The sequence below is a fragment of the Phoca vitulina genome, unplaced genomic scaffold (genome assembly GCF_004348235.1).
Source record: "Phoca vitulina isolate PV1807 unplaced genomic scaffold, GSC_HSeal_1.0 scaffold18, whole genome shotgun sequence".
Classification (NCBI taxonomy): domain Eukaryota; kingdom Metazoa; phylum Chordata; class Mammalia; order Carnivora; family Phocidae; genus Phoca; species Phoca vitulina.
Genome location: NW_022589721.1, coordinates 1,137,984 through 1,152,093, shown reverse-complemented (window position 1 = coordinate 1,152,093; position 14,110 = coordinate 1,137,984). Strand labels below are relative to the sequence as shown.

Genomic DNA, 14,110 nt, shown 5'->3' with positions numbered 1-14,110 from the left:
TTTCCTTTCCTTTCCTTTCCTTTCCTTTCCTTTCCTTTCCTTTCCTTTCCTTTCCTTTCCTTTCCTTCCCTTTCCTTTCCTTTCCTTTCTTTTCCTTTCTTTTCTTTTCTTTTCTTTCCCCCCCCCACAAATAGTAGTTTCTAATTTGTTCTCTCAGTTGGGCAGGGCTATGGTGCTATGGTCATGGAAGAAATCTTCATGTGGGCCATTTGGTTTTCTAGTCCCAAGCCATGGATAAACCCTGCCTGTGCAGATCATGGGCTGATAGCCGTTGGTACATCAGCACTAAAGGGTCTCTCCTACTATTAAAATCATACCTCAAAGCACATAAGCTATTGATGGTATGTGGGTAGGGGTGACTTCCCGTAGGAACGACTGTTTTGCATAATATAGTTTTTTTCAGTGAATGGTGGATGAATTGAAGTAATTTTTTATGGAGCCTATTTAAATAATATCTACGTCAGAAGTGTTTGGTCATTGTCCAAATAAAAAAATAAACCTTAAAGTACTTTTCATAAGTACAAAGTTGTAGTCTCTCTGTCCATCACTCCTCAACGAAAAATGCATCAGAAAATAAATAGAGGTGGACATAGTATATGTATCTTGCTTTCATCTAAAAGTTATCCTTAATGCTACTCACCCCTTTAAATAAAAAAAAAGATGAAAGAAACCTGAGATCATCTAAATAAAATTGACCTAAGTTCCCTAACCACTGATAAATCCCAAAACCAAGTATATTAAAATCCAGTTGCTAGGAGGGGTAATTGAGTGAGGTTTGAAGTTGGGGAAAGCAAAGATGAATGGGTGCATATGTGTTTCCAATTAAAGAGTTCAAAAAAAATCAATCTTGATTTTTACTTAGATTTCAAGAACTGGGATTTCTAGTTATGTCTATGGTTTCAAACATTTTTTGAATCATGGATCACTCTGGGAATCTAATGAGAGCTATGGACTTTACTCTGAGAAAAATGCAGATATACACATACATAAAACTTTGCATGTAATTAATTATATTGCCTTAGAAATTTTTTTTCCTTAGAGGATCACAAAAATGTTATGTTTTTTCTTTTCTTTTTTTTTTTTTTAAGATTTTATTTATTTGACAGAGAGAGACACAGAGAGAGAGGGAACACAAGCAGGGGGAGTGGGAGAAGGAGAAGCAGACTCCCGGCTGAGCAGGGAGCCCGATGTGGGGCTCGATCCCATGACCCTGGGATCATGACCTGAGCTGAAGGCAGACCTGAGCCACCCAGGCGCCCCTGCTTTTTTCAAGCAAAAACTGATGACCATTTCTTGAAAAAATTTTCAATAAGTAAAAGTGCACATAAAGCAAAAATATGTTAATTCTGCTTGAAAGTAATTTTAGTGAAAAAGATGCTGTTCCTTTGGTTTATTTTGTCTATTTTGTTCTTTTGGGACAAAGCATCTCATTATTTCAGGGTTTCTGTTGCTCAGAAGTTAGAGCACAGTAAACCTAAGAACCCTGCAGTTGTCATCTGAAACTTAGGGTACCCTTCAAGGCCCATTCAGATTGTTAGCAGAATTCTAATTATAAGGTTGAGATCCCTGCATCCTTGCTAGCTGTTGACTGGGGACCACTCTCAGCTCCTGCCTGCTGCCCTAAGTTCCTTACCATGTGGCCTCCCTAGGCAGTTCCTGGCATGGTTGTTTGCTTGCTTCCAGGCCAACAGGAGCGTGTGTCTCTGCCTTCGAAAGGGCTCAGTCCCTTTTAAAGACTCACCTGATTAGGTCTGGCCCGGCCGGATCATCTCCCTTTGGATGAACTCAAAGACAGCTGATTAGAAACCTAATCAGAGGAGTGATAGCCTATCGTATTCACAGGTTCTGCCTGCACTCAGGGGAGGAGATGATACAAACTGTGTATACTGGGGTGGGAGGGAGTTGGGGGCCAGGGGTGGGTGGTGGCTGGGATCAATGGGGGCCATCTTAGAATTCTGCCTACCACAGCTACTTTCCCACAACTGTCTCCAGGGAGGCTCCTTTGGTTTAATATGAAGTCGTGTAGTTTTTAAAAAGGTAAGACAAACATCATTATTACACAACTGGCTTTAACTTTTGCTTTGGTGGAAATGGTATTGCTGCCCTGACACCCTAAGGTCTGTGTAGCCAATGGAATCAGTGACCAGTTAAGGATGCACTTGGATCTAGAACACCAGACTCCATAATTCTTCAAGTTGAATTCATGTTACTTCATTTCTTTTGTTCTCAAGTCTATGAAGTCATCCTTGGCAAGGTCTGCCTCACTACAGCTATCCGTGTCAACAAGGAAAGCATTACAGATTCACTTTCCACTTGAAGATTGAGCAGAAGGAACATTCAGAAGTATTCTGAGGGCTTTCAGGTTGTTATAGTTTATTGACGCAGAGAAATCACGAACGCTTCCTCGTCACTCTCAATTCCAGCCTGTAGAAGCATTTGCTTCAGTGGTAGAAAGTTTGAAGCTTCATCCCTCCAAGTTATTCTTCCAAGTATATAGACTTGGCCAAAAGAGCTTGTAGTTTTGTTTTATTTTTCTCAGCAGAACTGCACTGCTGACTCCAGGACCTTGAACTGAATGGTTTACCTCATTCAGTATGACCAAAATGATCTGCCTAATAATCTAGGCTCAGAGCAAACTCCTCCCAGTAGCATCGCTTGGAGAACTGGTTTTCCTTTTCTTTTTGTCTTAAGCACCCGCACGAGCTTCTGCTTCAAGTTCAATAAGCACTTCGCGACCTGCCTTATTCTGTGTGGTTGATAATATTCTGTTACTAGTATTTGACGAAATCTCTTTAAAAGGTGGTGATTCAAGGCCCTGGCTTGGAGGAAGATGAAGATATCCACTGCTTAGACAAAGCTGTCCGTAGGGTTTTTGGCACCATGCCTGCTGAGAAACATGCAGAGAGCTGCTTCCTTCTAGAAGACAGTGTGACCAGGTGGGTGGCTGAGCTTCCGAGGGTGCCTCCTAGAACCTGAGCTGGGAGTTTTCTTCCCATCAGAGTTTGCTTGGCAAAGACTTTTCACAGTTTTGTTTTGTTTTCTTTTGTTTTAAGATTATTTATTTTAGTGAGAGAGAGAAAAAGAGAGAGAAAGTGCAGGGGGGAGGGGCAGAGGGAGAGAGAAACTCAAGCAGACTCCGCACTGCGTGGAGCCCGATGCAGGGCTCGATATCATGACCCTGAGGTCACAACCTGAGCTGAAACCAAGAGCTTAACTACTGTGCCACCCAGGAGCCCCCTTTTCACAGTTTTAAAGAAGTGAGTGGTATGTATATTTTCAAAAATGGGCTCAGAAAGCATGGGTGTTTTTCTCTGATGGCATTGGTCATTAAGCTAATAGTGAACGAAACCCAGAAGGCCACAGAGGAATGTTTATAGTTTCCTTCTTTTCCATGACAAAAAGAAACACTCACTATCACTTTCAGTTATTTGAAGATCTGCTTCAAAATATGAGAAAGGAATATCACATATTTTGGAGTGGATGGCATCAACTGTAATAGTCCACCTCAGCTTCAAGCCCCCAGATAGTCCAAGTTCTGGGTATGTGACTTTGCCAAGGTCTCTCCAATCACTTGGAGATTCTTTGGCTTGGCAGTAGGATGAATAGTCTTGTGGGATGCTTCAAATTAAGGTTCTTGATTTGAGATGAATGCATGTGATAAAATTCTGGTATTTCCAAAACAGGATTCTTCTTATGAATCCACACTGTCTGAAATTGGTTTTAGGGTATAGAAGTGTTAGGTCTTCCTGGGGCGCCTGGGTGGCTCAGTCGTTAAGCGTCTGCCTTCGGCTCAGGTCATGATCCCAGGGTCCTGGGATCGAGTCCCACATCGGGCTCCCTGCTCGGCGGGAAGCCTGCTTCTCCCTCTCCCACTCCCCCTGCTTGTGTTCCTGCTCTCGCTATGTCTCTCTCTGTCAAAAAAATAAATAAAATCTTTAAAAAAAATTTTTTAAAAAAAAAAAAAAAAAAAGAAGTGTTAGGTCTTCCTTTAGCTTTGTTGGTCTCAGGTTTCCACTGGCAAAATCCTACCCCATCCAAGGCACCAGGACTTGGTATCTGATTGCATTCAGCAATGAAAGTAGACCAAAAAGCACAAAAGTTTGGTCATGCTATGCTTTCTTTCCTGCAACATTTCCAATTTAAGCTAGATCTAATAAAAGCAAAGGCAGATATTTATATTCAAAATGACAGAGTATATTTTATTTAACTCTCATCAATGGTAAACTATTTTAGAAATCCTAAAATGGCAACAGTGACAACTGTATGTTACCCAACCACACACTTAACTAAGCATGTGATAAACACAATTTCAGCAAGCAGAGAGTCAAATTTGGAAATTTATACCAGCTAATTGTTCCACTCACTACCTGTGTAATTAAAGAGCCAATTGCAAAAGCTTTTTGAATCTTCCAAAAATCTCTGGAAGTTCTTTACTGCTGATAAGGAACTATGATGTCCACTTCTGTAGGCTTAAGAAGAATTGCATAGCTTCCAGTGTGTTATAGTTTCAACCGCATTTATAAATGTTTTTATATTGCCAATATGTTCAGAGATACATGAGCAGTAGAAGACAAAGACTTGACAGTATTGAGAGAACTGTGATGTTCGTTCACTTCCCTACAGACCTCATATGACTAGTGTAGATGGCGAGCATGACGTGGGCACCTCAGGAAATAGTCTTAGCTTTTCTTATGCTTCATGGAAACTCTACTAACTTGCCATTCATGTTAGCAGCATAAAAGTAGACATAGTCTTATTTTATTCATATTGACTCTGATTTACTGCAAATAATCTTATAACCGTGGAGAGCTAGTGTTGGCCCTGCCTTTATCATCAGTGGAACTTCCTTTAAGTGTAGAATTTGATGTTTCCTGTGATCATCTTGCATAAATCAATAGTTGTGCTTTTTCTTTGCACTATCAGTCTTTTGTAAAATAGTATCGAATAGGCTGAGGAACAGGATCCATTCATCACATCCTGCAACTATCCTGTCTTTATCATTCCAATGATCGTGAATTTGTACATTTACAGAAATCAACTTGTGAATGCTAAAAGATCGCTTTTACATAGAGATGAAATAAACTGGTAAAAGTAAATGGTATTTTCAAAGAAAAACAAAATATTTTCACCTAAGAACGTCAGGTGTATTTTACTCTTTCAACTTGTCTTGAATGAGTGAAGGTGTAATCTGTTATCAATGGTTTTACCACCAAAATCAATATTCACTCTCGAGTTGCAGTATGTCCAAATGTAGAATTTTTTCATGCTCTCTGAAAATTTTCAATGCTTCCTAAAAAGTCTCAAAGCTATTTTCCATCAGAGATTCTTAATGACTCACTTTTTTAAGTGGGGGAGACCAATAGGTATAAGTAATAGAATATTGCATTCTTTGTAATACCATATTCCGACCATGGAAACAGTTTTCTTAAAGCTTTGCGATTTACCCAGGATGTTTTGTAATCTTCAGGTAAATTTGTATTGCTGCTTCCTAACGTGTAATTTCATGAACTTCAAACTGTATACAGAACCCCAAGTAGAAGCTGAGTCACAGTCTCCCTGATAGATGAACTCTGGTCAATTGCTGGTGATGATAAAGCCCTCCATTCTGGGTTACCATCATTGGCATCATTCTTCAATTTACAGTGGAATATTAGCACGTTTTATAAAAGATAAAAATAGACTTTTGTTTTGACAATGTTTTAAAATAACTACAGTTCCAGCAGCACCTGGGTGGTACAGTTGGTTAAGCATCTGACTCTTGATTTGGGCTCGAGTCATGATCTCAGGGTCATGAGATCAAGCCCCATGTTGACTCCACACTCTGTGTGGAGTCTGCTTGAGATTCTCTCTCCCTCTCCCTCTGCCCCTCCCACTTGTGCTCTCTCTATCTAAATAGATAAATCTTTTAAAAAAATAAAAAAATAACTACAGTTCCAAAACAAACAAAATTCACACAGGTATACACAACTGACCACAGTTGAAGTGTCACACTTCTAAAGAAGAGCAACAGTGGGGGCACTGGAGTGGCTCAGTCGGTTAAGCATCTGCCTTCAGCTCAGGTCATGATCCCAGGGTCCTGGGATCGAATCCTGCATGGAGCTCCGTGCTCAGTGGGGAGCCTGCTTCTCCCTCTGCCTGCCGCTCCCCCTGCTTGTGCTTGCTCTCTCTCTCTCTGACAAATAAATAAATAAATAAAATCTTAAAAAAAAAAAAAAAAAACCTACATACCAATACTTTTCCTTGCAAAACTGTGCGGTTGTTAACAGGAAAAAGCAAGTCCATATGAGGAGAGAGGCAAAACATCCATTGCACAACAATGCCAGGTCTCACCATCATTTCCAGTAGGATGCTCCATAGTGTCCTTAGTGCGTTTAGGCTGCTATAACAAAAACACCACAGACTAGATGTCCTTATAAACAACAGAAATTCTGAAGGCTGCAAAGTCCAAAATCGAGGTGCTGTTAGATTCAGTGAGAACACACTTCCAGCTGACATCTTGTTGTCTCTACATGGCAGAGAGCTGAGGAGGGAAACAAGATGTCTCATGACCCTTATGAGCACGCTAACCCCAGTCATGAGGTCTCCACCCTCATGACCCCAGCTAATCTCCCATCCAAGTACTAACCAGGCCCGACCCTGCTTAGCTTCCGAGATCAGACGAGATCGGGCGCGTTCAGGGTGGTATGGCCGTAGACGACCCCAGCTAATCTTTACTACCTCCCAAAGCCCCCCACCTCCTAACACCATTACATTGGGAGGTAGAGTTTCAACATGTGAATTTGAAACCCTCAGTCCATAACATAGCCCTAGTTTTTCTTTGTTTTTATTTTTTGTCTACATGAAAAATTTGGATAATTTTACATTTTCACAAGGCAAATAGAACCATGACTTACATTTTATCATTTCATGTTCCCTCTGGACTATTGGGCAGGCCCATGCCCACCGTATCCCCATCACCATCACTACCTCATCCTCACCCTCCCTTACCATTCTATTTATGCAGTTCTTCCAGAAACCAAATAATACCCACTTAGGCACAAGCCTGTTTTTTAGTATATGATACTTTTTATAAAAGCTTAAGTACTTTATTATTTCATAGTTGAGAAAGGGAGGCTGTGGTATTGTCCTTTGAGGTCATTAATCAGTAAGATTTTAAAGTATGCTTTCAAGTGCCTTTGACAATGATTTCAAGAGAAGAAGTGACAGGGTTATAAAAGGAGCTAGAAAGGAAGCAAAGGAAGCAAAGCTTAGTAGCGAAATATCAAACGTCCTTATTTGTCACAGCTCTGCCAATAAGTGGCAGGGATATCACAGGGGTCCAGAGAATGGTTTCACAAGCAACTAAAGTACTTCTTGCAGAGTTAAGAACTTTCAAAGACGACCTTAAGACAGCATGAACCATTTCACATGCAAATCAAGGGCTCAAAGCCAAGGAAACTGATAGAGCTTTACCCCTCACAGAAAAACTGAGAAATGACAACATGACCAGCTTAGTGGGCTACTGCTGTCGGCTAATGATACCTCTTTGTAAGTGAGGCCTGGGAACACGGCAGCACCCGCTAGGGCTTCAGTCCCAGGTTCGGAGGAAGAGCTCCATGCCAAGTGGTATTCCTTGCTTCATAAAGTCTCAGTGACCTTTCGGACCTGGGCATCCATTTCTTGCACAAAGGTTGTGTTAAGTTTCACCAATAACTAATGTACACAGTAACCAAAATGAAGAGCAGTGATCTCAAATACAGACTGGGAATTCATGTTGGAAAATGAGGATAAATAAACTATTAAAAAAGATGCAAAATAGGGGCACCTCGCTGGCCCAGTTGGTGGGGTGTGCAACACTTGGTCTCAGCGTTGTGAGTTCCAGCCCCACGTTGGGTGTAGAGATTACTTAAAAATAAAATCTTAAAAAAAAAAAAAAGGATGCAGGGGCACCTGAGTGGCTCAGTCGTTAAGCATCCGCCTTCAGCTCCGGTCATGATCCCAGGGTCCTGGGATCGAGCGCTGCGTCGGGCTTCCTGCTCGGCGGGAAGCCTGCTTCTCCCTCTCCCACTCCCCCTGCTTGTGTTCCCTCTCTCACTGTCTCTCTCTCTCTGTCAAATAAATAAATAAAATCTTAAAAAAAAAAAAAAGATGCAAAATAGAAAAAGAAGCCAGGTATTCTGTGAAATATACTTAAAAGCAATAAAAACATAATTAAAATACAATTTTAAATAAATTTTAAATGTTTTTTGATTGTGATGGTTGTTTTTTGTTTATTGCTGTGGTGTTTAGAAAAATCACAAACAGGGGCGCCTGGTTGGCTCAGTAGTTAAGCGTCTGCCTTCGGCTCAGGTCATGATCCCAGGGTCCTGGAATCGAGCCCCGCATCAGGCTCCCTGCTCAGCGGGAAGCCTGCTTCTCCCTCTCCCACTCCCCCTGCTTGTGTTCCTGCTCTCGCTGTGTCTCTCTTGGTCAAATAAATAAAATCTTAAAAGAAAATCACAAACATACAAAACAAAAAAATTACAAACATTCAAATCATATTTAGAACTTTGCCAAATAAAATTCTTTACCTCAAAAGTACACCCTGTGAAATCAGAATAGTGGTATCCTTAAGGATGGCAGTCCCTGGAAAGGATAAGAGAGGTCATCTGGGCTACTGGTAAAGTCTGTTGTACCTGGAACTAGTTGCACGGGTGTGTTCCAGTGGTATGCTGGAGTCTCTGCAAACAGGCTATGAGAACTGATTATTTTAGTTTTCAGGAATTTGTGAGCCAGATGCTAAATATAGGCATCATTAAAAATTAAATATTATAGGGGCACCTGGGTGGCTCAGTCACTTGAGCAACCAACACTTGATTTCGGCTCAGGTCATGATCTCAGGGTCATGAGATGGAGCCCCGCATCAGGCTCTGCACCCAGTGGGGAGTCAGCTTGAGATTCTCTCTATCCCTCACCCTCTGCCCCTCCCCCTGCTCATGTGTGCACACTGTCTCTTTCAAATAAATAAATAAATCTTTTTTAAAAATTTAATGTAAATTTACAATTAAATAAAGTATACTAAAAAGGGTCCTCAAAACTTCCCAAGTATTTTACTACATTTTATTATGACACATGCTCTTGAGGTTACGTTCATTGTATCTCTACGAGGGAAATATACAAGATATATAGATATATGTGTTACTGCACATCTCTTCCCAGCTCTGCCTTCCATGATGTCACATTGCTAGTTTAAAATGGGCCATGGTGGCCAATTTGATTTGCACCCCAGAAACTGACAAATGCCAAATCAGGGCTTGAGTTTTGTTTATTTTCTAAATTTAGGAAAGTAATGACAAAAACTTTAATGATGCAACTAAACTTAAATGTACATCACATCTGTAGCAATTACATTGTAAATAGCTAGAAAAACGAAGAAATATTCTTCCAATATTTGAAAACTATTATGCAATTCAGTCAAGTTGCTCACAGAAGTTCAGACATACCTCTTCATTCTTTCACTTTTGTCTTACTCTTTAATGTAAAGAAAAATATTAACCAAGATTCGTGTTGGAATTACATTCATTGTCAGGTGCAAATTTAGATTGTCTCAGGTACAAGAACTCAGCAAAAATCCATTTTTTCCCCATGACTTCTTTATATCCACCCCTTTTTTTCTGTTCTTTTTCTGTAATTCTAATTAATGAGATATAGACCTCATTACTTGTGTATTTTCCACCTTTCTGTTATTCTACTTTCTTTTTTTTTAAGATTTTTAGTTATTTGTTTGACAGAGAGAGACACAGTGAGAGACGGAACAAAAGCAGGGGCAGAGAGAGAGGGAGAAGCAGGCTTCCCGCTGAGCAGGGAGCCCGATGCAGGGCTCAGTGAGGGGCTCGATGAGGGGCTTGATGAGGGGCTCAATGTGGGGCTCGATCCCAGGACCCTGGGATCATGACCTGAGCCAAAGGCAGATGTTTAACGATTGAGGCACCCAGGCACCCCTGTTATTCTACTTTCTGAGAGGTTTCTTCAACTTTATCTTCCAAGTCTTCTATCAAATCTTTCAAATTTGGCGATCATTTTAAATTTCCAAGATTTCTTTCTCATTCTTGAATTCTACTATTTTTACAGCACCCTTTTCTGTTTAAAAAGTACAATTCGTATTTCTCAGTTATTTTTGAAAATACACAAAGGCTTTTTGTTTGTTTGTTATCCACTATCCTCGGAAGCTCTTGTCTCTTCTTGGATCAGTTTCTCCTTCTTTTTCTTGTTGCAGCCTTTTCTCCCCAGTCTTGTGATCCTTGGTTGCTCATTTATATTTAAAAATGAAGCAATAGAAAAGCTCATTAATTGGGAGGTTGGCTTTGTGGATGGGCTCGTTGAATGGCAGGCTTTGTTTTCAGGTGAGACCAACCAATTTGCTTGGGGACTCCAAAATGCCAAAATGCAGAGGTCCTGCACTGTTATCTAGTTGTCTCCAGGCAGGTGATCAATTTCCTTAGATAAGTGCCTTCCTGTTTATCTTAAGCTTGGGGGCAGCCTGGTATTCTACGACTGGGACAGGAAAGGGACTGTTCCATAGGCAGGCTCCTGTGTTTTGCCACACTTGACTTCTGCCTTCTGTTGTACCCGCCATTTTTGAGTCTTTGTGTTTTTTGAACCTGAGTTTCTATAAGCAAATCAGCTTCCCTCTTGGTGGCAAGCCACCTCTTAGGTAATCCAAGAGAGTTTCCTACACCCTGCTTTATCAGTTAACACTCCATTTTCTGCTTTCTGTCTCCAGAATTGTGTGGCAATTCTTGGTAGTGGATGGCCTCCCCCATCAGGTCACCATCCTGAAACAGGAGGCTCAACTCATTTCTGACCCCATTTGAGACTTATGCTTCATAAACTGGAGTCTTTCCTTTGTGGGGGAGTGGGGGTAAGAAGAATTATGGGTTTGGGGGTGTTATTGTCACTGTTTTTTAAGACCTGAGCTAATATTTCTGTAATTACCAGTTCATGCAAGGCCTCTCTCATTTTTTTAAATGTATTTATCCCCTTTCCTCACGCCTCTCTCCCGTTCCACTAGGCAACCGCTTTACTGTGTGCAATAAATATCCTTCTACTTGTAGGTACATCAGTAAAATATGTATCATTATTCTTTGTGAACTTATTTTTAATCCATGCAATGGACATTGTATTAAAGATCTCATTCCCCTTTTTACTTTTTCCAGTGAGCTCAAACCTCTTACTTTTTCAGAAATTCCCTCATCTCTATTGTTTTTTATCTGCTTGATCTGTCAGTTAAAAATCTCCAACTATAAGTTTTGATTTATCAAAAGTTGTTGTTTATTATATATTTGAGACTGTTTAAGTGCTTATATGTAAATGATGGCTATATCATCTTGTATTTATTACTAAGCATACTAACTTTTATGCTGTTTTTTAGTTGGATTTTATTTTATCGGATGTTAAGATTGCTACCTCAGCTTTCTTTTAATTTCTTATTTTTGCCTGGTATATTTATTTCTGTTCTTCTATTTCTAATATTTCTGTGTCTTCCTATTTTAATTGTGTATTTTACATATAACATCTTTCCTTTATTCCAACATGGACATCTGTTTTTTAATCAGTAACTGTGATGGCTAATTTTATGTGTCAACTTGACGAGGCCACAAGGTGCCCAGATATTTAGTCAAACATTATTCTGGGTGTGTCTGTGAGGGCACTTTTAGATGAGATTAATATTTGACTCTGTAGGGCGCCTGGGTGGCTCAGTTGGTTGGGCGACTGCCTTCGGCTCAGGTCATGATCCTGGAGTCCCGGGATCGAGTCCCGCATCGGGCTCCCTGCTCGGCAGGGGGTCTGCTTCTCCCTCTGCCCCTCCCCCCTCTCATGTGCTCTCTCTCTCTCATTCTCTCTGTCTCAAATAAATAAATAAAATCTTTAAAAAAAAAAAAAAAAAAAAATATTTGACTCTGTAGACTGAATTAAAGATTGTGCTCCCCAATGTGAGTGGGCCTCAACAAGATGAAGGCCTAAATAAAATAAAAAGACTGATCCTCCAGCAAGTGGGAGGGAATTTCTTCCTGTGTGACTGTCTTTTTTTTTTCTTAAAGATTTTATTTATTTTTTTGACAGAGAGACATAGCGAGAGCAGGAACACAAGCAGGGGGAGTGGGAGAGGGAGAAGCAGGCTTCCCGCAGAGCAGGGAGCCCGATGTAGGACTCAATCCCAGGACCCTGGGATCATGACCTGAGCTGAAGGCAGATGCTTAATGACTGAGCCACCCAGGCACCCCTGTGTGACTGTCTTGAGCTGGGATATTGGTCTTTTCCTGCCATTGGGCTTGAACTGAAACTCTTCCTGGATCTCAAGCCTACCAGCATTCGGACTAAAAATACATCACTGGCATTCCTGGGTCTCCAGCTTGCTGACTGCTGATCTTGGTATTTGTCAGCCTCCATAATCACATGGGCCAATTGTATATATTTATATGTAATTATGTATATAATTTTTTAAAAATATTTTTTCACCTATTTCACCCATCCCCCCACCCACCTCCCCTCTGGTACCCACCAGTTTATTCTCTATATTTAAGAGTCTCTTTTGTTGTTTGTTTCTTTTTTTTGTTCATTTGTTTTGTTTCTTAAATTCCACCTATGAGTAAAATCATATATTTGTCTTTGTCTGACTGAGTTATTTCACTTAGCATCCCTAGGATCCCTTAGATCCATCCATGTTGTTGCAAATGGCAAGATCTCATTATTCTTATGGCTGAGTAATATTCCATTGTATATATATGTATAGATATCAACACCTTCTTTATCCATTCATCTATGGAGGGACACTTGGGCTGCTTCCATAATTTAGCTATTGTAAATAATGCTGCAATAAACATAGGGGGGCATATATCTTTTTGAATTAGTATTTTTGTATTCTTTGAGTAAATACCCAGTAGTGGAATTACTGGATCATATGGTAATTCTACTTTTAATTTTTTGAGGAACTTCTACACTGTTTTTCGCAGTGGCTGCACCAGTTTGCATTCCCACCAGCAGTGCACAAGGGTTCCTTTTTCTCTATATCCTCACCAACACTTGTTTCTTGTGTTTTTGATTTTAGCTATCCTGACAGGTGTGAAGTGATAACTCATTGTGGTTTTGATTTGCGGTTCCCTGATCATGAGTGATATTGAGCATTTTTTCATGTGTCTGTTGGCCATCTGGATGTCTTCTTTGGAAAAATGTCTATGCATGTCTTTTGCCCATTTTTTTAAATTGCATTTTTAATACAATAAAACCATTATGTTTTATTAATTAAAATATATTACATTTATACATAGATTAAGTTATACATTTCAAATTTACTATGATCCTTGTTCAAAATACAGACTATAGTCATTCAGCCAGCATTCTTACGCTGATATAATGATCTGGGAGTGGTGATTTCCATAATTTTCAGGCCTGAGGTAATTACTAAGAAATGTGGATATACAATTATGTGCCCTATTAAGGAAGAGTTAGCTATCCTCTGATATCTGTGAAGATTTCTTCATTTCAACCACATCAACTATTATTTTCTACTTCCAATTATTGCTATTATGAAGATAATGTCAGGTTTTTACTGGCCTACCACCTCTTTTTCTTAAAGACCAATTGGTAAAACATTTTATTTATCTAATTCAGAACATTCCTTAGTCTTACTAACACAGAATAATGATGCCCCAACACCTATTTCATGGTAACTTACATCAATGCATCAATGTTGTGAGTCAACCACAAACATCATCTCCATTTAGATTTTCTTCATATGTTGTATACTATATTTTGTTTTCAATTAATTTAATTAAAACTATGTTTTAAATATATACTTTAGAAAATACCAGAGAGTGCATAAAGGAAAGTAACTTGAAGATATAAAAATATAGGAAAGTAGTTAAATGAAAATCAAATGTAAATAAATATCACAGAATTAACAGTAGAAAGCAGTAAGTCAGTAACTCTTTTCAGGCATTTTTTAAAATCAGAGTATTTGTTATAGGGACTAATCCAAAGTTAAACCCTTAGATAAAGTATTTGCTAATATGCTATAAAAGATTAAGGGAATGGATTTTTGAACAGGTATAATTAATTTCAGCATAGGCTTTTTTATATTGACCCTATTTGA

The 14,110-nt window shown here is 39.6% G+C and overlaps 1 pseudogene; it reads right to left on the bottom strand.

Annotated features, from left to right (window-relative positions):
• Positions 1 to 6,578: 6,578 nt before the first annotated feature.
• Positions 6,579 to 6,695, bottom strand: LOC116639618 (annotated as a pseudogene).
• Between the last annotated feature and the right edge of the window lie 7,415 nt (positions 6,696 to 14,110).